Source organism: Myotis brandtii, unplaced genomic scaffold (genome assembly GCF_000412655.1).
Source record: "Myotis brandtii unplaced genomic scaffold, ASM41265v1 scaffold326, whole genome shotgun sequence".
NCBI lineage: Eukaryota > Metazoa > Chordata > Mammalia > Chiroptera > Vespertilionidae > Myotis > Myotis brandtii.
Genome location: NW_005362534.1, coordinates 2,809,718 through 2,834,017, shown reverse-complemented (window position 1 = coordinate 2,834,017; position 24,300 = coordinate 2,809,718). Strand labels below are relative to the sequence as shown.

Below are 24,300 nucleotides of genomic sequence, written 5' to 3'. Positions count from 1 at the left end.
TTTGGGATCATGAAGACTTGGTTTCATTACCTTCTACCTTTGTAATATTCAGCTCTACGTCTCTATTTCCTCGTTTAACTGAAAGCAAAAGACAGCATTTCCCTCATAGGGTCTTGTGAAAGATTAGGAAGATGTATTTAAAATTATATCCAGGCACAGCTCCTGGGATGGGGTAAATTTAAGTACTCAGTAAATGGGAACTGGTTCTCCTTTTACTTTTTCTTACATAGCTTCATTCATAGCACTTACATGGTTTCCTATCTCTTCCACTTTACATTTGCTATAAAAGCATGTTTTATGTTGCTTTGCAGCCTTCAGAATTAAGATGATTTATTTCTCTTAGGCTTTGACTTCTCATGATTTCATAACTGTTTCCTTCTGCCAGAAGATAGAGGACATATTTATTGTTTTCCATAGAAGTAAACTAAAAAAAAACCCACAAAACTCTAACTTCTCCAAATATCTTCACTGTGGTTTGCTGGAATTTTTTTTTTTGTCCTCAATTTTGAAATATTCCCAGTTTTGACCCAATGACAGAAGCTCTATTTACTTTCTCTAAAGGAAATGTTTTTGTGCTGAGATTTTTCACTCCCTAATGAAGTCAAAATTCTTTTGATTTATGGTGCTCTTTTTTTTTCCTTCTGCTCCCCACTTAGAATAAAGATGGGTTCTGTAGTGGTTCTGAACTGCATCAAGGTTTTTACTCATTTTCCTGCCTGCCAAGTTGTTGTTCTATGCCCTGGTTACAGCCTGTGTGGGCATACAGTACTCTTGAGGGTGACGGTAAGGAGCCTTTAAGCTGATATTGGTAGTTGTTTTAAGAGTCTATCCACAGAAAAACACACAGAAGCTACCTGGATGGCTTAGGGGTGAGGGGGGAGTTGGAATTGGTGAGAGAGCTTCTAGGGAGTACACAGGAGACCAGAGAAGTACATCTACTCCAGCCAGCTTGGTAGAAGGCTGAGGTGACTCAGGGTCTAATTCTGTAGAACTTCGTACACTGGCACATAGATTCCCATGGGCTAAAGGACACCAATGGCTGGCACTTGCCTTGCTTCCAATGCAATGGAACTCATTACCCTATCTCAGTGGTTGGTGGGGTGCAGGGGAAGGCAATTTGAGGTTTGAATAGTCACAACTAGGAGGAGATATGGGCTGCTACTGTCATCTAGTGGGGAGACACTAGGAGTGCTAGGAAATGACCCACAATGCCCAGGACAGCCTCCCTCCAACAAAGAATTATCTAGTTTCAAATGTTAGTGGTGCTGAGAGTAAGTAACCCTGATTTGTCTACTTGAAAAGCTGATGTCAGGACCAACTTGTAAACTTTCCTTTCCAAGCAATCAGTGCATTGCATTTTACAGAAATGAAAACATTAATAAAAGAGAAAGTAATTAATTGTCCAATATCTATCATCTCTTCAGAGTAATCAGAAACTTAGGAAAAAAGCTCTCTTAAATATGATTCTTTTGCCAATTGGTAAACTAAATACTTGGTTCTCAAACTTAACTGGTCCCAGAAGGCTGTTTGAGAAGCGGTTTGTTTGAAAACCAAATCATTTTTTCCCATTAGAAACAATGTAAATTGAATTAATTCATTCTAGACCCCCAAATAATTCCCTGTTTTAACCTTTCTTATATACATTAAGTGTCTAATGTACTGTTTAATCTATAAACAAACACTTCTTTTCGGATATTTATCGAACCACCTAGCCTTAAATGGATCATTTTCAGCACTGGTGCAGGGATGTCTTTCAGGAAGTCATTGTGCAACATCTTTGCTTTTTCACATATTATGGCCTCCGAAATGCTGTCACTGGCTCACTGTGTATCATTTATCCAAATCAACAACAGTTCTTCTCCCTCTCTAATTGCCTGTGATCTTTGTTTCTTTCACACCCTTAACAACATTAGCACTCTTGATGGCCTGTTTTTGTTTTAAAATGGTGCTAATTGTCCATTTTACCAGCAACAAAAGCAAAAATAAAAACACATAAATAGTCATAGCACAATTTCCTGCGATGTTAACAAGGTGAGGTTTCGTGGTAAACTGCCTCATATTGGCGCATTTTCTCCTTTGTGGTCTGAGAGATGCTTTTTGTCATACTGATGTATCAGCATGAAAGGGTTGTGAGGTCGGCTATAGAGACATTTTTTCCTTGAACAACTTGGTTGAGAACCAAATTGTTCGATATGGGAGATGTTTGAGAACTGAGGTTTAACTGTATATTTATGGTATAGTACATATGGAATACTCCTGGGTTATGGTATTAGGCCTTAAACAGTTATTTTTTTGTAGGTTACTTTTTCCACCTCAAATGTTTCAGAAAGGAGGCTATCTCAGCAACTCATCAAGTCTTTTAAAATACGAATGTTAAGCATTAGTAATCATCCGCATCAACATCAATGACATCATATTTATTGTCATCAATTTTAGCATTACCATTAGTATATGCTCACTATATGCCTGACATCTTGTGTTGTGCTTTCACATACATTATTTCATTTGCTCTTCATGTTGAATGCATGGGGTATATGCTATGATGTCTATTTCATTTATGGGGGAAAGAAGTACTGAGAGTTTACGTCACTTGACCAAGGTCACCCAGCTTGTAAGTCACAGAGATGAGATGCAAACCATCATCTGTCATACTCCACAGCCAGTTCTTTCAATCACTATCACCCATTGCATTCTTAAAAAAATGTTCTTTTAGTTGTAGCCTTCCAGGCTTTGCAAATACTTCACTGTGTTAGGTCGAAGTAAAATAAGCAAAAGCTAAAGAGACTGCAAAACTGTCACTTCCACAACTCTGACATGTTGGTTTATTCATTCGTTCGTTCATTCATGTATGCATGTATACATGCATCCATTCATTCAATGAACATTTATTAAGCATAACGCATGCATCAGGGGCTGAGGATGCCAGTTTCGGGGATACACATATGAATTAGACATAGTGTCTACAAGGGTTCATTTGAATGGTCAGCACATAGCACGGAAGCTCTTTATAAGGGTTTTGAGAAAAAGGAAGGGCTAATGTCTATAAAGGTCAGAGAAATCATGAAAGAGAGAGAGACTGAGAGAAAGGCAAAGGAAAGAAAGGAAAGGGTGCTGAAGGGTGGAGCAGACAGAACAGCAGTGACTGTGGCAGTGCTGAGGTGACAGGGACCTGGCCCAGTCCTGACAAAACTGCAGCAGAGGAACACCAGGCCTCTGTAGAGTCTGCCTTTGCTCTCAGGATGAGCAGGTTGAGTGAGGGCTTAGCAGGTGGCTCTTTGTCATCATGAGATAGCCATCCCCTACCCATGAAGCCCTTTCTCTCTTTCCTGCTCATGCTGTGGGCAGCCCACGCAGCAAACCAGGCTGTCTAATCAGGCTTCACAGCATCGTGACAGCGCTGTTCATTTGAACTCCATCCACACGTTGTGGCATTTGAGAAGGAGAAGGAATCAGGAGGAGCAAATCGAGACTTACACATTTCAATTATACTCCCTTGCCACAGCTCCCTGCCTGTGAACTGATCATCCTACACCCTTTGGTTTAGGGCTTTATGCAGATGGTGTGGTGGTGGCTGCTTTAATCCCAGGCAGAGTTGGTCAATTGGTTTCTCACCGAGGGAAATTTCTATTAAGCGGTCGACAGATTGGAGTCGCTTTTATCCACGCAGGTGGCACAAAGGCTGCTCAGAACCATGCATCTTGAGTGCAGAAAAAAACAGCAGAAAGCAAGCGTGTCCTACTGGCCAAATGTCATTGGATGACTTCTGTAGAAAGGACGGTGGCACTTCCTTCCAGCCCAGAAGGCCTCCCCTGATATGTAGCAGGCACAGCCAAATCCTTAACAAGTAATACACATTTAACTGCCTAGCTCTTGCCTGATTTCCAATTTTGGATACAAATGATAGCAATCATGGCTGCCCTTTACTTCTAGAGGCAACAATTAATTCCTGAATACTTACCAAATGGGTTTATTAAATTCTGAGTGTTCAAACATACATTTATTCAGCCTCAATTAATTTTCATTTCCTAATCATTTTGGACATGAGCTGCTTGGAATTTACCTTGGCTGAATTAACCTTTTTCTTCATAAGGCAAGTTCACAGCATGAACTAGATTTGAATGGGAAGGATTAAAGTACTGGCATGAATTCACTCATTTAGTAAGTGAACATCTGTGCACCCACTACATGCTAGGCCCTACAACATTAGAGGTAGGTGATACAAGGCAACCCCCTTCAAGAACCTCACAGTCTGAGTGAGGATGTGAGAGGGGACATTAGCACATAATGGCTGCAGCAGGAATGAAGAAGAAACAAGACACAACCTTTGAATATGGGCGATGAAGATTCTAGACAAGATGCTGGAAAACAGATCTTCTGCTGAAGAGCATACACTTTAGAGGTGATTTAGGCACAGGTTCATGTTCTGGCTTTGCCATTCCCTTGGTCTGTAATATGGCATAATTGCTCTGTTTCTTTTTCTGAAAAAATGATAAAAGTACCCACTTTATGTCCCTACCCTAAGGGACATTAATAAAGTTTTGAGACATTTGGTTGTCACACCTTAGAGTGGGTACTATTGGTATCTAGTGGGTAGAGGCCAGGAATGCCACTAAACATGCCACAATGCACAGGACAGCACCCACAAGAAGTGCCAACAGTGCTGAAGTTGAGAAACACCAAATTACATAGTGTGTATAAAGTGCTTAGCACAGTGGTAGCTATTATTGTTACTAATGATAGTATGCAACCATCAGAAGGAACTTAATTTACGACAAGGGCACTGGATGTGCTGGATAGAGTGGGACACACCTATGCTCTGCTTCCAGCTATGTCTCTGACCTTGGATGAGTTCCTGATCACTCTGAGCCACATCTATATATGTAAAAGTCCAGCGACTGAATGGCGGAATGACCAGAATGACCAGAACGACTGATTGACAAGTTGCTATGACATGCACTGACCCCCAGGGGGCAGACGTTTAACGCAGGAGCTGCCCCCTGGTGGTCAGTGTGCCTCCACAGTGGGAATGCTGCTCGGCTGACCAGGAGGAGCGGCGCTCCCACAGTGGGAGCAGCCGCTCAGAGGGCAGGTCCACAGCTCCTCAGCTGACTGCTGACCGGGATGAGCAGCTGCTCCCACATTGGGCCAATCCCTGCAGGCCATGTCCCACCACCAGTGCATGAATCTGTGCACCGGGCCTCTTGTTTATAAATAAGAATGATAATACTAATCTTGATAGGGAAACATAAAGAGAGTGAGTTGACTCAGATGGGACACCTGGCATGAACTGGTATCCAGAAAGTGTTCATTCCCTTTGTTGTCCCCACAACTTGCTGATGCCCTTTGCCCCTTTCTTCCAAGGGTAGGAGTTGGTTGGTTGTTTTTTGAAGGAAATACTCTCCAAAGAGTAGCTCAGCATATTTCCCCAGGGAACATGAAAAAGCTTACTGAAAATGAAAACCCATTAACTGTGACTAATATGAGCTCACTGAAGTATTTGTAAGCATCCAGGAGGATCTTTTTCTCAGTCACCACCTACCATGAATCCTTTGAGCTTAAGCCAGTTTGTGAGATGATTTCTAACCTGCAAGTACCCTTTTTTTTCCTGGAGGAGGCACTGCAGTCCCATTTTTCAAAACCTGCAGCAGACTCTATTTCCAAAGAAAATCAGTTTAAGAAATATTTGGAGAATCAATCTGCTATTCTCTTCCTGTCAAGGAAAAGTGAAACTAGGCATTTCAGACACCATTTTACTGAGCCTTTTGAATGGGCTCAATGACTGAAAAGAGGCATCTCATCTTTTCAGCAATTGTTTGTACACAGATTATATACTATTTTAGAGTATGGTTCAGAAACTAAAACAAGATCCACATTGATCAAAACATCCAGAAGTGCCCTAGAGATCTTCTCTATGACATCCTGTCTTGGCTTATGCCCCATTCACATCCAATTTTCACCTATTATTATTCTCAAGAAGTGTTTTCTTCCTAACTCCTGATGTTACTTAATTTGATAAGTAATGTCTATTTATAATAAGAGTGAAATAGGTAGGTAAAAATAAATAATAGGTAGGTCAGTAATAAATAGAGGTGCCAAAGAAGATGGAGGCATAGAGACTTTGTGAAATGGCCACTTAAGGGGGCATCATGAGCCAGGCAATGTGGAAACAGAAGCTTGTTTGGAGTTTTGTGGCAAAAACTAAATCACATCTTCTAATTATAGGCTAATGTAGCAATAATATTAACAAGCCCTCACAGTTGATTTTTAAGAATTCCAAAGTACTTTTGTGCTCACTCTCTTTTTTGAGGCTCACAACAGTTGTCCGAGACAGGTAGGGCAAGAATTGAATTTGCAGTTCATTCTTATGTGACCTCCAACTTTACACAGGGTGGAATATTGTGGGATGTATCCTCATATCCTTCCAGAGGAAGTTCATTTTAAGAGAAATTATTAATTAAGCCTTATTATGTCCATCTGTAGAAAATGGGTGTGATCCCTTTTAATCATGAAAGTGAAATCATCACTTAGTCTATAGTGGTACCAAGGTGGGGTTAATTACAGCCTGTACCATGGGCCAGAACTGAACAGATAATGGCTCTACTTCTACCCAGAAGGACTTTTCTCAGTGACATACAAAGATAACTAGGATTAATCTACCCACTTCCATCTATAGATATATTTCAAAGGAAATGTACTATCTCAATTTTCATCTCTATTTACTGTTTTCTTGCTGCCTATTTTTAAAATAATCACACTGTGTCCTTTATATGCATATAAACATACAACTGACACCCCCCCAACACACACATACACACACACACACACAGACTGATTTGATCCATATTTGAAAATCAGGTTGAAATGTCTTAATTTCAGAAAGACGAAGGGGCAAACAAATGGGTCTGGGTAAAACTTCACTTTAAGATGCCCCCAAATCATCATCCTAAAGGTCAACTCTTCTGGAAAGCTCCCCAGTGTCACCAATAGCCAAGAAATGGCATCCCGGTCTCCCTGTAGAATCATATATGAAGCTGACTCCTGGTTATCTGTTACTGGGAGAGAGGGAACCTGGGAATCATTCAGAGCCAAATCCCATCCAATTATGGGCCAATTACAGACCTTCTTCCACAGCCAGGAGCAGGTCAGACCACCAACTGAGCTGGTCTCAGAGCCCCTGGCTGGCAGAGACTCTCAGTGCATGGGAAGAAGAGCCCGTGGCCCAGATAAAACAAAGCAGCTAATAATGCTTGGAGACCAGCACAGGTGGCAAATGCAACTGCATTAGAATGACCCCTGAATCTCCTCACTATCTCACTGCCATCCCTCTATAACTGACTCCAGATTCAGTTTCTCTCTGGGGTGGTACCCTTTCTTACTAGGTGACATTATGAAATGACATTATGAAATGACATTATGAAATTGATCCTGGACTTGGTGTCAATGTGCTGTGATCCTGTAGTCTTGGCTACAATAACACCAAGGAAAACAGTGCCTGGATACCACACTACCACTGACAATTGCATTAAACATGTAGGAGTTAAAATGCCAATAAACTTGAGTTAGAAAGTTGTGTTAGGTAAAAATAAAGTCATCGCTATTAACAATCAAAACAATTTTGTGAATACTGGCCAGCACCTCCAACCAACTGAGATAATTCCATGTTCACATTCTAGCATCCAAGAGTGTAGTTATTTCTCCAGGCTGGCTTTGCATGTCTGATCTGCCAATTTGAGAAGCAAGCTTGTCCTTATCTTTAACTGAGATCTTGATGAAAGTAGGGAAAAGGCAGCACCAAGGACAGCATCCTGTTAGGTGCAGCAGTGGAAACTCTTTAGATTGGCCTAGAGCAGTTGTTCTTAAAAAAAAAAAATTGTTTTTTTTTAAAAAAGTATATATATATCTCAACCCTCACCCAAGGACATGCTTTTAAAAACTGATTTGAGAGAGAGAGGAAGGGAGAGAGAAATATCAATGTGAGAAACATTGTTTGCCTCTCGTATGCACCCCGACTGGAGATTGAACCCACACCCTGGGTATGTGCCCTGACAGGGAATCGAACTTGTAACCTCTTTGGTGCACAGGAAGATGCTCCAACCAACGGAACCATCCGGCCGGGGCTAGAGTAGTCATTCTTGAACTTTCTTGTGCATTAGCATTAGAGGGTTCCCTGAAACTTAGAATGCTGGGACCCACCTCCAGAATCAGAGTTTCTGATTCGGTAGGTCTGGGGTGTGCCTGAGAATTTGCATTTCCGATAAGTTCCCAAGGGGCTGCTGCTGCTGTTTTGGGGGCCACACTTTGAGACCCACTGACTTAGAGCCATCAATCTAGGGTTGGCAAACCAGGCCCACAGAGCAAATGCAGCCCACCATCTGGTTTTCTTTTTACTTAAACTTTTTGTTTTGAGGTAACTCTAGATTCACATGCAGTTGTAATAAATAATACAAAGAGATCCCTGGATGCAATGATTGGGAAGAAAGAATAGGAATTTCTATGAAAATATTTCTAAGGAAAAACTTGCCAAGTTTCAAATATATGCAGAGACCAAAAAGCCAGGATTGATAATCTTCATTCAAGCATACTGTTATGGATGTCCAGGTAGTGGAAGCAAAATACAAAAGGGGTTCTAACTTTCAACACTGTCCAATGCAAGAAAGGACCAGGATCACAAGTACTTGGCTGATTGATAGGCAGTTGTATAGCTTGTCTCAAAAAGTAATTATGACATAAGAAGTGAAGCCAGTCTCTGAATAACTGAGTTGTTCAGCCCTGGGCTTTGGGTGAGAAGGACCTATTCTAGTTACCTTTGTCCGAGTCAGGCAGCAGAAAATTGCTGGATATAGTTAGACCTATGGTCCTCACCACTAACTGCACACTAGGGTCACCTGGACTTGCTTGAACCCACCTTTGACCAATTAATTCTTTGAGGGAGGGGTGTATTTCATGAGACCTCCCCCCCCCCCAGGTGAGTCTAAGGATTTAGGTCAGAAGGACTGAGTTAGAGGATGTTTCTCAGATCCTCCCTGGACAAACCAGAATGAAATCTTTCTTGTTTAGAAACGTATTTCTTGGGTTGAATGTCAAAGTTGTTGGGATGAAAGTTTCTAAACGAGGAAAATAGTCTAGCATTCTTAGGGAAGTCATGCAGCATAGATACACTCATTCAGAGGATTATCTAGTGGTGAGCCACAGCCTCTGTTTGGGATAGAACATGGGGAAGAGATGCTAAGTTATCCAGACTACCATATGAGTCAAGAACAATAGCCATATTGGGTTGAGAAGAAGTTGAGTACACTCTGGTCCCTACTAGTAAGTATGCTGTGCCTTGTCATTGTTGTGATATGTGTCTAGCCACCAATATGTAGAGTCATATTCTCATAGGTTAGAGAGGATCATCAATGTCATTTAGTCCAACCAAGACACCACAGCCTGGTAGGTCCTTTCTATAGCCCCTGCTTTGTAGATATGACTCCTACTCTGGAGAGTCACTTGGGTTTCACCATGAACTCAGCAACTTTTAACCCTTATCCCAATCATCTCTCTAAAAGCTGCCAGGGATGTTGTTCCCTCCAAATAATCCCAGTTGCACTCTTTGGAGTGACTCATTAAGTAGAGAGTCCAAGGGAGTCCCCATTCCATTGGAGTTTCTTTTAACAAGTTCAGTCTCTGGTTGTAAACATAATATAAGTGGATTATGTTTTCAGTGTGATGTGCTAGGGAGTAACTGATGGGTCATCCAGCTGTGTTGACTTGTTCCCACAAAGCTGAATCCATGAGTTCTCAGGATGCCAGCTCTCTACAGTCTGGACACTTACCATTTCAGAAATGCCCAAAGCAACATGGTCTTACCCTGGAGCTATGATCTGGTTTTGGAGGAAGTGCCAACTTTTTATGATTCTGACCAATAATAACTATTCATTAACATAATATAAGAGTGGACTTGGCCTAAGCCAACTGTATTAGTTATATATTGCTGTGTAACAAATTACCCCAAAAATAGCAGCTTAAAACAATAATAAAAATTATTTCAGGAATTCAGAAGTGTCTGAGCTGGGTGGTTCTGGCCTACAGTCCCTCATGAAGTTGCAGTCAAGATGTTGGCTAGGACTGCAGTCATCTAAAGCCTTGACTAAAATTGGAAGGTCTACTTTCAAGATGGCGCACTCATGCTGCTGGCTGGTTGGTAATGACTGTAGTAAGGAGGACTTTGTGCCTTCCCAGGTGAACTTTGCCATTAGGATGTTTGGGAGCCCTCACAACATGGCAGCTGGCTTCCCCCAGAGCCAGTGATTTAAGAGACAGCAAGGCAGAAACCTCAATGGCTTTTATGACCTAGCTTGGAAGTCACTGTCCACCATTTCCGTGATATGCTATTGTTTGCACAAGTTGGCCCTACTCAGTGTTGGAGGGAACTACACAGGGTATAAATACTAGGAGGCAAGACTCACTGGGGGCTGTGAGAGGATGCCTACAACTGCAGCCTACCCCTCTTTTTTAAAATTGTTAAGTAAACTGAGGTTCAGAGAAGTGAGGTTTGCCCAAGTCAGAATGTTAACATTTCAGTTTTTGCTTTTCTTTTAACCCCACTAATCTTTTTTTAATGGTCATTTTCTTTTTGTTTTTTTAAAATATATTTTTATTGATTTCAGGGAGGAAGGGAGAGGGAGAGAAAGATAGAAACATCAATGATGAGAGAGAATCATTGACTGGCTGCCTCCTGCATGCCCCATACTGGGGATCGAGCCCGCAACCTGGCATGTGCCCTTGACCAGAATCAAACCTGGGACCCTTCCTTCAGTCCTCAGGCCAACGTGCTATCCACTGAGCCAAACTGGCTAGGGCTCAACCCCACTAATCTTCACCACCCACAATTTCTTGTATTTATTTAAAACACCAAGTGTTATTTGTCTTTGGGGAGATTAGATAGATTATTTCCTAATGTAAAGCCAGTGTCCCTTGTGTTTTTAACACAGGAAGCCTTCATAAACCAGACAACCTATAAGCAAAGTGCATATTCCAAACACTTGGGAAATGTTCTTCTTCACTTCCTTGCGTCATTAGGGATGAGGTGCTCCAGATGGAGAAAAAAGAAAGCAGAACCCTAAGGAAGGCAAATCCAGTGTTTGAAGGATACATTTTAGCCTTTGCACACTGTTCCCTCTCCTTGGCTTATTCTGAGGGTGAAAACAAGAACCATAAGAAAAAAGGAAACAAGAAACATGAAAAAGCAGAGAATATCACAATAAATCAAAACAATGCAAGGGCCATGCTCCTCAGGACTTGTTGTTTCATTAATCCCAAATGAAAGACAGTGATCCAGCCACATGCACTCCCCATGAAAAGCCCAGAGCTTTTCTTTTTTTCTGAAAACACATAAAATACATGCGTAGACACCCACACACAGATTTTGAAGCACAAAACTCAAAACTGTGATAAATATTATCAGTTCTTTTCTTTTCAGGATCCTCTCTGAAACAGCCATCTTCTAAGAAAGGCAACAACCAGAAAGAAACCTCTTGTATATTCTCCTTCTCTATTCAATCAGTTAAAAAACGACAAGGCCCGTCATCTCTGATCAATGTAACCAGTCAGGAGATATGATGACTTTCTCCCTGCCTGACCTATTTTGTCTAATGGGGCCCACTCCTTTGCCCTCTGACAAGCTACCTTCTCTCACGAGTTCCATTTATAGCAGGGCTTTGTTAATGGTTAAATCCTTAGGAACGGATCCATCTCTCTCCCAAGGTTTACTTCCCCTGTTCAATAAATTAAGCAATGCGATCAGACATCAGACTGCCCACTTCTGCTTTATTTAACTCATATTCTTCCTAGCCCACAAAATACTGCAAATTGACAGGTGAGAACAGTATAAATCCCCACTGCCCACCTAGCAGTCAGTGGTCACTTGCGATTTGTCTTGTATTTAGTTCTCCAAGTGATGCTTGTATGACCTGTGGGAATTTCCCCAAGTCCTTGATAGCAGTTTGAGATCTGGAGCTAAAATGCTTAAGTGAGGAACCCTGGGCCTTTGCTAATGGTGAAGGGCCTCCTTTCTGATCCTCAGGCAAGAGCCCTTGGTCAAGAGCTATGAGTTTCTGATGTTTGACCCCCTCTTCATCTTGAAAGGAGGTTTACAAACTCCATTTATCCACTGTTCTTGTTTCTGTCACATAGGTGACCTCACTGAACAACTGGAGCATTAACGGCCCAAAGCTGTCAAAGTGACCTGTGCACTTCACTCCTCAAAACCTCTTCTCTCTTATTTTTTAGCTGCCAGAGCCCTGCGGTCAACATATCTTTCAAAAAAAAAAAAAAGAAAAGAAAAAACACAAAAGTGATAATGTCACTGCCCTGCTGAGCATCCTTCAGTGGCTCCCCATTACCCTTAGGGACTACACCAACTAACTCAGTCAGACTCACCAGTTTTCCTCCATCTTGCATTTCTGCCTATGCAGGGCATTCCTTGCTCCAGCCCTGGTGAACTTCTCCCAGTTAATGGAGGTGCCATGCTGACTCTAGGCTTTTACACATGCTCAGAATATTCTTTTCCAATCTCTCCTCCTCTACCCATTAGCTGGCTAACTCCTACCCATCACTCAGGGCTCAGTTTTAATACTATTTCTGAAAAGCCTTTCCATAAAGCTCCTTAAAGTAGATAAAGCATTCACAGATTCCTATGTTTGACCCATCACAGCAAAGCCCAACACCAGGAAGTAGTGGGTTGCCATCACTTATTTTATTGTCTGCCTTTCCTTCTAGATGTTCAGTCTCATGAAGGGCGATAACTTGTCCACTGGTATAGCTACAGAACCTAAAACATTTTCTGGCATATAATGCAACTAAAATAATAGAGGTATCTGGTTCCACCTTTAAGACAATTTAAGCACAGAGACTCACCTGAAAGAAACAGACTCCTGGATATAGACAGAGAACAGACTAACAGCTCTCAGGGGGAAGGAGAGTGCGGGCTGAGTGAGATGGGTGAAGGGATTAAGCAAAGAAAAGAAGAAAAACTCATAGAAACAGAAAACAGTATGGTGATTGCCAGAGGGAAGGGGGTGAGGGGAGGTAGAAGTCAGTATAGGAGGGATAAATGGTGATGGAAGGAAACTTGACTTTGGGTGATAAATATATAATACAACATACAGATGATGTATTATAGAATTATACACCTGAAACCTATATAATTTTATTAATCAATGTTACCCCAATAAATTCAATTAAAAAAGAAAACTTTCTAATCTTAGAAAAAAAGAAACAAATTGATAGCCAAAAATAGCCTCAAAAAAGAATGCAAATCTTCATCTAAGAGACATTTACATTGTAAAACACACAGTTAAACCACCTAAAATTATCTGGATTCATTGTCAGCCCAAAGATTCCTTCATCCTAAAGACTTCTTAGCCCAAGTCTCTCTTCATTATTTTCCCTAAATCCAGTTATCCACTGATTGTCCCAGTCCTTTTTTTCTAATTTTTACTCCACTCACGCCAAGGGTATTTTTTATTGATTTTTTTTTTAGAGAGAGAGGAAGAGAGAAAGAGAGAAACATCGATCGTTTGTCTCCTGTACGTATACCAACCGGGGATTGAATCTGAAACCTGGGTATGTGCCCTGACTGGGAATGGAACCCACAACCCTTCAGTGCATGCGACGGCACTCCAACCAAGCCACACCAAACAGGGCCCATTCACTTCTTGTAATTCGCCTCTGCAGCCATTTAGAGTTCTGCCAACCACCACCTTGAGTCCAAGATGACAAAGACTGAATCTTGCTTGAAAGGCAGAGGGGGATGAAGGGATGTGCTGACTTATAAGCTTTTTGTGGGTCTTTATCTCTGAATAAATAGTAATTAATAAATGCACATTTATTGAGTATTTACTATGTGGGAGGCATCTTGCTAAATGCTTTAATATGTTATCCTCACAATAATCCTGTGAGCTTGATACTATTATTTTCCTATACTTCGGAAGAACACTTGCCCCAGGTGACACAGCTACTAGTAAGAAGCAGGAGAGCTGGGATCTGAAGGCAGGATCTGCACCAAAATGTCTCCATAGCAGGTACTCAGTAAACTTTTGTTGAATGTATACACAGGATCCGCCTAGGAAGCAGCTTGGAGACCGGCAAGGCAAGGGGCATTATAGCAATTTCTCTGATGAATTGATTGTTGCAAGCATATGCCAAAGCTTTACTTCAAAGTTGCTTCAAGAGTCTTCAAAAAGTCAGCTCAAACACTTAGAATACGAGAAAAATGTGGTTAGATAATATTGTTAGGCCAGGTACAAATGGTCATTAAACAATGTGACATGGCTTATTTAGTGAGGCAAGTAAATCTAATTTCCCAGAAGGGGCTCTTCATCTCATAGTTCATCAGAAAATCACTCATATGTTTTATCAGAAATGCTTCCCAGAAGGGGCCACTCACACCAGAGCACAAAGCCGTCCCAGCGTGGGTTTGGGATCATTTTCTTTCACAGAAGCATTTCTCAACCTCAGGACCGCAGACATTTGGGCTGGATAACTCTTTGGGGTGGTGCTATCCTGGGTACTACTGTAGGATGCTTAGAGCAACACTGCCCTCTATGCACAAGATGCTAGTGGCACCACCTCCTCTTGGTTGTAATACCCCAAACCATCTCCACTTATTGCCAAATGTCCAGCAGGGGGAAGATATGGCCTACTGCCCTCCATTGAAAACCACTGCTTTAGACCCTGGATCCTCAGTGTGGTCCATAGACAAACAACAGCATCCTTTTGGGGGTTTGCTAGAAATGCACACCCCAGTCCCACCCCGGACCTCCTGAATCAGAATCTGCAATTTAACAAGACATTGGGCAAGTGCTTGCTTCTAGGCAAGTGGTTCTCAACTGTGGCTGTACAGCAAAGGCTTAGGGAGTTTTAAAAAAATACTGATCTCAGCCCCAGAGATTCTCATGTCATTGGTATGAGGCATCCTTTGCTTTGGGAGTTTTAAAAACTCCCTAGGTGATTCTAATGTGCAGCCAATTTGAGCTCCTGTTCTGTGTGGTTAAAAAAAGTACCTCACAACTGTGGGAGTGATTTACAATAGCCTATAAAAAAGATCCCACACTTCCAAAGTGGCTATAACTAACTTTTAAAATAACTGTGGGAATGATTTAGGGGAAAAATGAAGTCATTGATTAAGCTTCCCCAGGTAGCATTTCAAAAGTCAGAGCGATCAAAATCATCCCACAAAACCTTGCTGATTAAAAAAAATTGTGTACTTGAAAAAAATTAAATAGAAAACTCGATCAAGAAAATGGTTTTCCACGAAATGTAAAGAGCCCATGCAAATTGGGAAGCAAAATTCTAACACCTTAATAGATAAACAGATAACGGAAATGAGCTCACAATTCTCAAAAGTGGATGTGTAATTAGTAGAGATGCATGAGAAAATGTACAGCCTCACTAGTAATCAAAGGGATGCTCAAAAAAACACAGTTATCCATTTTCCTCTAATAAAATTCACAGAGATGAGTGGGAAAAACGATAATGAAACGGACACTTGTTCATTCTTTCAATGGATGTTGAGTGTCCACTGTATAGCATGCACTATACTGGCATGGATGATGAGGATATGGGTCTTTGTAAATGGAGAAAGGCCCAAACCAGTTTGGTCTAGATGGAAGCCATCCTAAAGAAAATGTTCATGTGGAAAAAGTTTTGTTCATTTATTATAGCAAAATTGATTAGGAAACTAAGTGTCCAATAAAATGTTTTTGATTAAGTAAACTCTGGTGTATCCACCTAATACAACATGGATACTATTTGTAATATGTTGAATGAGAAGTGAAAAATACAATCAGCCTTGGCCAGGTAGCTCAGTTGGTTGAGCGTCATCCCTTACACTAAAATGTTGTGGGTTCAGTTCCCAATCAGGGCATATACCTAGGTTACGGGTTTGATTCCAGGTCGGGGCATGTACCGGAGGCAACCAATCCATGTTTCTTTCTCACATCTCTCTCTCTCTCTCTCATCAATAAAAAACATATCCTCGGTTGAGGATTAAAAGAGAATGCAAACAATAGAAAACTGGAAAAATGGTTCAGTGATTGACTACATTTTAAAGATGCTACATTGTTTCGTCCCCACATCCAAAACACAATATACATTTGGATATTTAAAGCTCCGAGGGGCCCTAAAACTATGAAAATGGTTTATCTTTGCTTAACCCAGTATTTCTCAATTTATCTAACCATGGAAAGTTTGTTTTTCTCCCCTCTCTTGCCCTCCCTTTCTTTCAAAACTTAAACTTGTCTCATCACATCTTGGAACTAGTTTTTCTCAAAGAAACGACCAAAACCTCGAAGATATTTTGGCATGTAAGGTAGTATTTAAGAGCTATGTAAAAATAAAAGCTATACACATGGGTATACACATATGAAAAATTCATCAAGCTGTTCATTTAAGACTTGTGCATTTTACTCTATAAAAATATTTAAAAGAAATCCTGCTAAATTTGGAGAAGGCAAGACATTAAAAAAATTTAATTTTGGTGTTCATTAGCACAAGAACAGGAATGATACTTAAAATTATTGATACACTACAGATATATTTCCATGTATCACTTGTTCCTGCAAGGTGACTCTATATGTACAGATTACTTATGCCCATTATATATGAGTTTTAAAGGAGTTTAGTGTAGGGGAAAGAGCTCCAGACAGGCTTTTAATTCTGGACCAGTCACTAACTAGCTGTGTGACCTTGGACAAGTGACTTAATCCTCTGAATTTTAATTTCCAAATTTCTAAAATGAGGAGAAATACTGAAACTCTAGTTCCATTCACTTTTGAAAGTAGTTTTACTATTTTAGAAGATTATAAAATGTTATAGTTATATCTTTGCCTGATGGTACATCAAAGGCCAGGTTTTTATTGGATTCTGAATCTTTGGGCCACTCACTACCACCAACTATCTACACTAATAAAAGACAAAGATGCTAACTGACCGTACCTTCGCTATACCCACCAGCCAATCAGAGCGACTATATGCAAATTAACCCAACCAAGATGGTGGTTAATTTGCATATAATGGCTGGGAGCGAAGACTGAAGACAACATAGAAGGAAGCCAAGCACTGCAGAAGGGAGCAAAGTACAGGTGGCAGAGACAGGAACGGAGCCAAGGCAGTGGAGGCGGGAGGCGGGAGCAGAGCCAGAGCGCGGGGGGAGGGGGTGTGTGGTGGCATGCAGTGGGGAGGCACATAACACTACTTGAATCTTGATTTCAGGAGCAGAATACGCCCCCTCAAAAAAGTCTCACTCTGTGTGACTCACGCCATTCCTGTTTTTGTTAGGTATTGGTTGAAACATTTTAATTTTTATGTTAGCCAAATCTGGTGACTGCACACTTGCATTTGCGTTGCACACCTTGTACGACAGCAACTTTGCAGAGTGCCCTCTTGCACTCCGGGACCCCTTGGGGGATGTCGGAGAGCCAGTTTCAGCCAAGCCCCGCAGGCCAGGCCGAGGGACTCCACCTGCCGAAGGGACCCTGCAGATGCCCTTTGATCCATGGCGCTACTCCAGGTGCAGCCAGCCGGGGAGGGACCACGGAAGGTTGGCTCTAGGCATGTCCAGCCCGTCTCTCGCAGTCCCACCAAGCTGGCCACCTTCTAATTAATTTCCTTTCAATGTGCACGAATCTGTGCACTGGGTCACTAGTTATTACTATAAAAACAAAAAAACAACTGAGCAAAGTCTATCTGTTGTAAGGTGATCGTCATGACAATGTGCTTTCCTGGATGCCTTCCTGGAGAGAGGCAGGGAGGCCTACATTAGTTTCATAGGTTCTGTTAGCTTCATTTCAAGGAACTGGTTTTCCATTTGGATGTTCCAGAACCCCTGGCTGCTACAGACTGTTGCTAGATAGTTCTAAGAGGATGCTGGGTATTTCTCATGTAAGCACCATTGTCTTTAGACCTCAAATTCTCAGGCCTGAACAACAAAGAAGGGTTTCACTATCTTTAGAAACTCTGAGAACCTCGGTTAAGATAGCAGTCACCTTGACTTATTTATTACTTTGGGTTCCCCTGGGCATTATTGAGCTGTGTTTCACTAGGGAAGTCTTGGGTCAGTGTTTCCCAAGTGAAGTCAATGGCCCTTTTATAAATAGGAAGGTCTGTGCTCTGAAGGATGGTGAAAAATTGACCACAAAACCAGGATCCGCCAGTGGTCTTGATTATGCCCCCTTCTCCATCAAGATCTCCCCAAATTCAATGTTATCACAGCTTTTAGCCCCCAGCTCTGACTTGATATCTGATATAACAAATTATCAATACAATAGGATTTAAAAAAACACACAACCTTTTTGAACTTACTTTAATGAAATTTGACCTGGACCTACAACTTGCCTTTGCCTTAAGGTGACTTATATGCTCCACCTCCAGCACATAACACTACTTGAATCTTGATTTCAGGAGCAGAATACGCCCCCTCAAAAAAGTCTCACTCTGTGTGACTCACGCCATTCCTGTTTTTGTTAGGTATTGGTTGAAACATTTTAATTTTTTTAAAATATATTTTATTGATTTTTTACAATAGATAGTTAGAAACATCGATGGGAGAGAAACATCGATCAGCTGCCTCCTGCAGATGTGCCCGCAACCCAGGTACATGCCCTTGACCGGAATCGAACCCGGGACCCTTGAGTCCGCAGGCCGACGCTCTATCCACTGAGCCAAACCGGTTTCGGCGACATTTTAATTTTTATGTTAGCCACACAAGGCTTCATGCACAAAAGCCAAAAGCCAATTTTGGTGGATGTTTCATAGTTTAAGACAAGTTTTTAAAGTTTTTTTTTTTTTTTACCAAGTTTTCTTTCTTTTATTTTCTGAGTGGCTGTTTGGGATACCAGAAAGAATTCTGAGTTTGGAGTTGCCTGGGTGCAATTCCAGGCTGTGCACTCCCTGTCTTCTGACTTTGGTGGGTGAGGTTCCAAGGAGCCTTAGTTGTAGCTTGCACTGCTTTCCTCTTCACATGGTCATGATGAGTGCATGGGACAATGTGTATGAATGTGCTTGATAAACTAGAAGGCTCCACAAATGCCCTCTAACAAGCTCCAAAGCATCAACCAGTTTGCTCTGGGCACATGGCTGGCTGTTGCATATGAAATTGGACAGAACATAGGCATGGCCTTTCTCTTGACTACTTGAGTGTCACTGTGTTTATGATTCTATGATTTAGCACCACGTAGGAGGAAATAATCATTGTACTGCCCCTGAGTGTGTGTTGAAAGGACAAAATGCAGACAAGTGTTGAATGGAGTCTATTTTATAAGTGATGTATGTGGGGCCATGGCAACCATGAGTAACCCAGCTATAAATGGGTCATAGCAAAGCATAAACATCACATGCTCCTCAGCCTGGACATAGAGTGATACAGGGAGATATTGGGCATATCACCTCTTCACTAGCCAAGGTGAGCCTTTCCTAAACTAGAAGTGAGGCTTCTGTGTCTTTTTGTTTTGGGTACAAAAGGTGGCCTGGGTATCTGGAGAGTGACTTTTTAGCAGGGTTCCTCGCATTCCTCTTTTCTCTCACAAATGTCTCCTATGGGAGGACAGGACACAGGAGAAGAGCTGACAGCTGGTGCCTAGGCAGATAGCAGTGTGGTCCGGGATACCACCCAACACACTTGCATTCCAACAACCTGACAAACAAGTGAGCTTTCCAGCCTGAGCAATTTTAGCTCTGGATCCCTTTCCATTATTCCAAGTTCTAAATTTGAGCACTGACCCAGGTCCCTGGATTCTTGGATTCTTGTATTTCAGTAACACCTAGCCAATTGGAGTACACACTGAGTCCCCCAAGGCCAAGGACAGAAATGCTAGTTCTCTGGGGGCTTTGAACTTTCAGAAGGTCCTTGCGTGACCTTATCCATCATTGGTGTCCAGTGTCCAAGGTTTCTGGGCCCTCTTGGATTCTACTGGGACCTGGGAGGGAGAGGGGAGCTGGGGAATGTGTGCAGGGTGGTGTGCAGAAAGCCAACTGCAATGATTGCTCCATTCCCTCTGCTGCCTCTTGCTTTGCTCTTTCTACAAGGAAGAATTGGGCTCACTTTGTAGATTAAATGAAGTAATGGTGTAAAGTCAGTGGTGGCATGCCTGGCACAGAGTAGATATTCAAAACCAGCAACATCACCATCATCTAGCTGTTCCTCCACCCCCACATAGAGTACAGGCTGACGGCACTGGCCCAGTTTCCCCCTCGTCAGCCAGGTTCCCAGGCTTCCCTTAGGTCACAGACACACTGAGCAAAGGGAAAGAACACTGTTTCCCTGGGCCAGTGTGACATAAAGAATCCCATGCTTTTGCTTTTCTAAATAATACAGCCACCTTGGTGATCCAGGCAAAGTGAATAAAGGTTTGTCTATGTTTTCAAAACTGTCTCAAAGTCAGAGAGGTCCATAAGCTGAACCAGTCGTGAGGGGCATCTTAGGGCTTTTAAACAGTCACTGCAAATGGCTCATCCTAAATTTCACAGGATTAGCCATAAATTCACTACCTGGGATAGACAGGTGGTGGTCAAAATCCATTATCAAGCCTGTTATGGAAATGGTTCCCACTTCTGGGTTGCAGATGGTGCTTCACAGTCTGGTCGCTTCTGGGAGAGAAATCACACCTCATAGAACATGCTTCAGTGACAATTTGCAATGAATCATCATCACCCCTTCGGTGCTGCTTAGAGAAGCCAAAGCAATGTCTCGGCTTCAGGGCAGCTCGTCATGGCCTCTTGCTTAGCCAGACACTGGCCATATGTCAGCCAGGACAGTGACGATAGCAGTAAAATGGCTTGAGCACATACAAGCCATCATGGGGCTATGGCAGACCTGTAACACCATGAGGACTAGCACATCAAGTCAACACTCCTGATTTACTGCATCTGTTGCCCCTCGCTCCTTCCTGCTGCTTCACATTGCAGAATGTGGGTTTGGCTGTAACTCCAACTTCAGTTCTTATCCTATTCTCACTCCTCCAGTGGTCCAACTCATCAGCCCTCAGGCCCCTGCTATGTGTCAGGTGCTATGATAGGCACTGTGATGTAAAAAAGAGTAGGACATGTTCACACCCTTCAGAAGGTCACAGCCTAGTGGCAGGACAGCTATGACAGGAGAGCTATGAGAGGAGAGAGATGATGCATATTAGCAAATAATTACAATGCAGCATGTTACAGGAAGAGTCATGGAGGAGATTTTAGTAAAAAGTTATAAGCAAAGAGGGAAGAGGTCTGAAGGCTCTTGTTATGTTACAGAAACAGTAAGTGACCAGCAAACTCAGTGTAGGGTGTATGAGGGAAGGTGGTCAGAGACAGGCCCACATGTTGGGCCAGGATGAGGCTGTAAAGTTGCTGGTCAACAAAATGCATTTCACCTGGAAATCCTGGACTGGGAAGGAGGTGGAATCTTGCTTCCTCTTGGTGACTAGCATGGACTGAAAATTGAGTTTCTAAAAAATGCTAGAGCCTGGCAGGCGTGGCTCAGTGGTTGAGCATTGACCTATGAACCAGGAGGTCACGGTTCGATTCCCAGTCAGGGCACAAGCCTGGGTTGTGGGCTTGATCCCCTGTGTGGGGCGTGCAGGAGGCAGCTGATCAATGATTCTCTCTCATCATTGATATTTCTATCTCTCTTTCCCTCTTCCTTCTTCCCTGAGATAAATAAAAACATATTTTAAAAAAATGCTAGAGAAATAGAAGAGCCTGTGCTAACTGCTGGTGATAATGTTTTTCAGTTCTGAAATCAAAAATACCTTCTACCTTTTCCACTGGTTCGAGAAAAATCCAAACCTTCCCTGTTAGTGGAGTGGATGGAGCTCAAGTTAGGGCACCTAAGTTCAAATCCTAGCTTTTCTATTTACCGGCAATGAGAGGTTGAGATACTTACTCTGCTAAATGACACAACAGGCTTTGTAATCTCTAGAGAAATACACAGGACAGCAAAGCTTTTGAAAAGACCTCTACTACAGAATTCTCCTCAGGGCTCAGTGGCCAAAACTGGGTCCCATGCCATCCTAGCTGTAAGAGAGCCTGACAAGTGTAGTATTTGACAAGTGCAGTAAAGAGCAAGGGTGAATGTGGCTGTGGATGGATGGGAAGAGAGCCACACCACAGTGTCTGCCACAGCAGGGGGAACATTGTCTGTGGACTTTTCTTTCTTCAGCCATTCGTAATAGGAAAAGATGTGAGCATTCCATTTCTTTTTTTTTTTAATTGTTAATCCTCACCCAAGGATATTTTTTCCATTGATTTTTAGGGAGAGTGGAAGAGAGAGGGAAAGACAGAGAGAAATATCGACGTGAGAAAAGCACATAGATTGGTTGCCTCCTGCAGGAGCCCCAACCAGGGCCTGGGCTGGGGAGGAGCCTGCAACCAAGGCACATGCCCTTGACCAGAATCGAACCTGGGACCCTTTGGCCCGCAGGCCAACACTCTGTCAAACAGTCTAGGGCTGAGCATTCCACTTATTAGAAAATGTTCAACCCATTCACATAAGGGAAGACACACAACGAATGACGCCAAGGAAAAATGAAAAACAAATTTGTAAATAATGTCCCATGATGCCTGATTACGAGAGCTTTTAAAAGAGAAATAGCGCCATATCAATGAGCTTTTGCTGCAGAACCAACCACCCCCAAATCCAATGGCTTAGAACAAAATCATTCTATTCTGGCTCATATGTTTGGGCTCAGCTGGTCTAGACTGGGATCACTTATGTGTCTGTGGCAGCTGGGGGTTCTGGGCTAGACAGAGCTTGGTTGGGACACATTAGCTGGGGTGGCTCTGCTCCACATATTTCTTGTCCTTCTCCTGGGATCAGCAGGTTAGCTTGGGCATATCCTGCTCATGGTAATGGCAGAAGCACAACAGAATAAACAAAAACATGTGATACCTCTTGAGGCTTAGGCTTAGAACTGGCACACAATCACTTCGGCCTCATTCTGTTGGCTGAAGCAAGCCGCATGGCCAAATATGAGAAATTATTCCTCATCCACATTAGCAGAATACTAAAAGGTGCCATTGCCATGGAGCTGGTTATAGGGAGGGGAGGAGAACTGGAGCCATGACTGCAAAATGACCACAGGAACGGAAGGTCTTACAAGTCATAAACATAAGGTTAGCATCATACTCTAATTCTTCAGAAGGAAGCTGTCCTAATGTAGTTTGAAATTACTTAAATCAATAGAGCCAAAGTTTATAATTATACTTTCTACTCATAGTTCACTTTGTATTCATGGAATCGAGAGATGAAGTGTTCAAGTTCGATTTTGACTTGTACCCTATCATACCGATTTACAACCTGTCCCTAAAATGATCTCATGAAAACTAAACTAATGCTTCCTTTGGTTTCTCTTTTGCAGACATGATGTGAAGAATTGAAGAGTAAGAGAACAGATTAAAATGAAAATAGCTCACTAAAAATTTTATATATTTGTATGAAGATTATGAACCTCCTGAATGCCTGAGATTAGCAGAAATGTCCTGTTTGTACATTTATATCTCTTCCTTCTAGTTGGCTGCACTTCATACTTTGTCTTCATGTTTGGCACCTTGCAGAACACATAGTTCAAGAATCCACCTCCTGAAGGTGTAGTTTTGAGGAAGAATATGATTTTACAGAGAGGGATATGGCCATACGCATAACAATGATTGTGATTAGAAGCTCTATAAGCTACTTCCCACACTATTTTGGTCATTATTTGGAATGTATTTTAGTTCTTCACCTTCTAAATTATGTCAATAAAGTTTTTATGAGTTCAAATAAATATGCAAGTAAATGTAAAATATGAATCAAAACTAATAAATTTTCATAACTTTAGAGAGCTACATATGCCCCCATATGGAGAGAAATTCTATATAATAAAAGCCTAATATGCTAAGTGTCCTACCGTTTCTTCGACTGTTGGACCAGTCGCTATGATGTATACTACCACCAGGAGGAAGATGCTCCAACTGGTAGGTTAGCTTGCTGCTGGCGTCTTCCAGATGGGGTCTGGGTGAGAAGGGCCGGCACACCCTGGAGCCCTCCCACAGTCCCTCCCCACCCTGGTGGGGTCCCTACACCTGGCCTGCGGACATCCCCCGAGGGGTCCCAGATTGTGAGAGGGCACAAGCCAGGCCGAGGGACCCCGTGCACCAGGCATCTAGTAAGAGCCAGTCAAAACCCACATTGTCTAAGTGGGGGCTGGTCATTGTGAATTATTGGGTACCGTGAGTAAAATTATAGCTGACTGATCAGTGCAAATGAAGTTAAATATTGCCTAAGGAATTGGTCATCGCTGA

At 42.2% G+C, this 24,300-nt stretch overlaps 1 protein-coding gene across 3 annotated transcripts in view; it reads left to right on the top strand.

Annotated features, from left to right (window-relative positions):
* Nucleotides 1-23,897, top strand: part of SMPX (small muscle protein, X-linked) — a 52,733-nt gene extending 28,836 nt beyond the window's left edge. For all 3 annotated transcript variants that reach the window (XM_005870970.2, XM_014543477.1, XM_014543478.1), the window contains exon 5: nucleotides 23,379-23,897. The gene's annotated coding sequence lies outside the window, so the exon portion shown is untranslated. The remainder of the gene's footprint in view (nucleotides 1-23,378) is intronic.
* The last annotated feature ends 403 nt before the right edge of the window (nucleotides 23,898-24,300 follow it).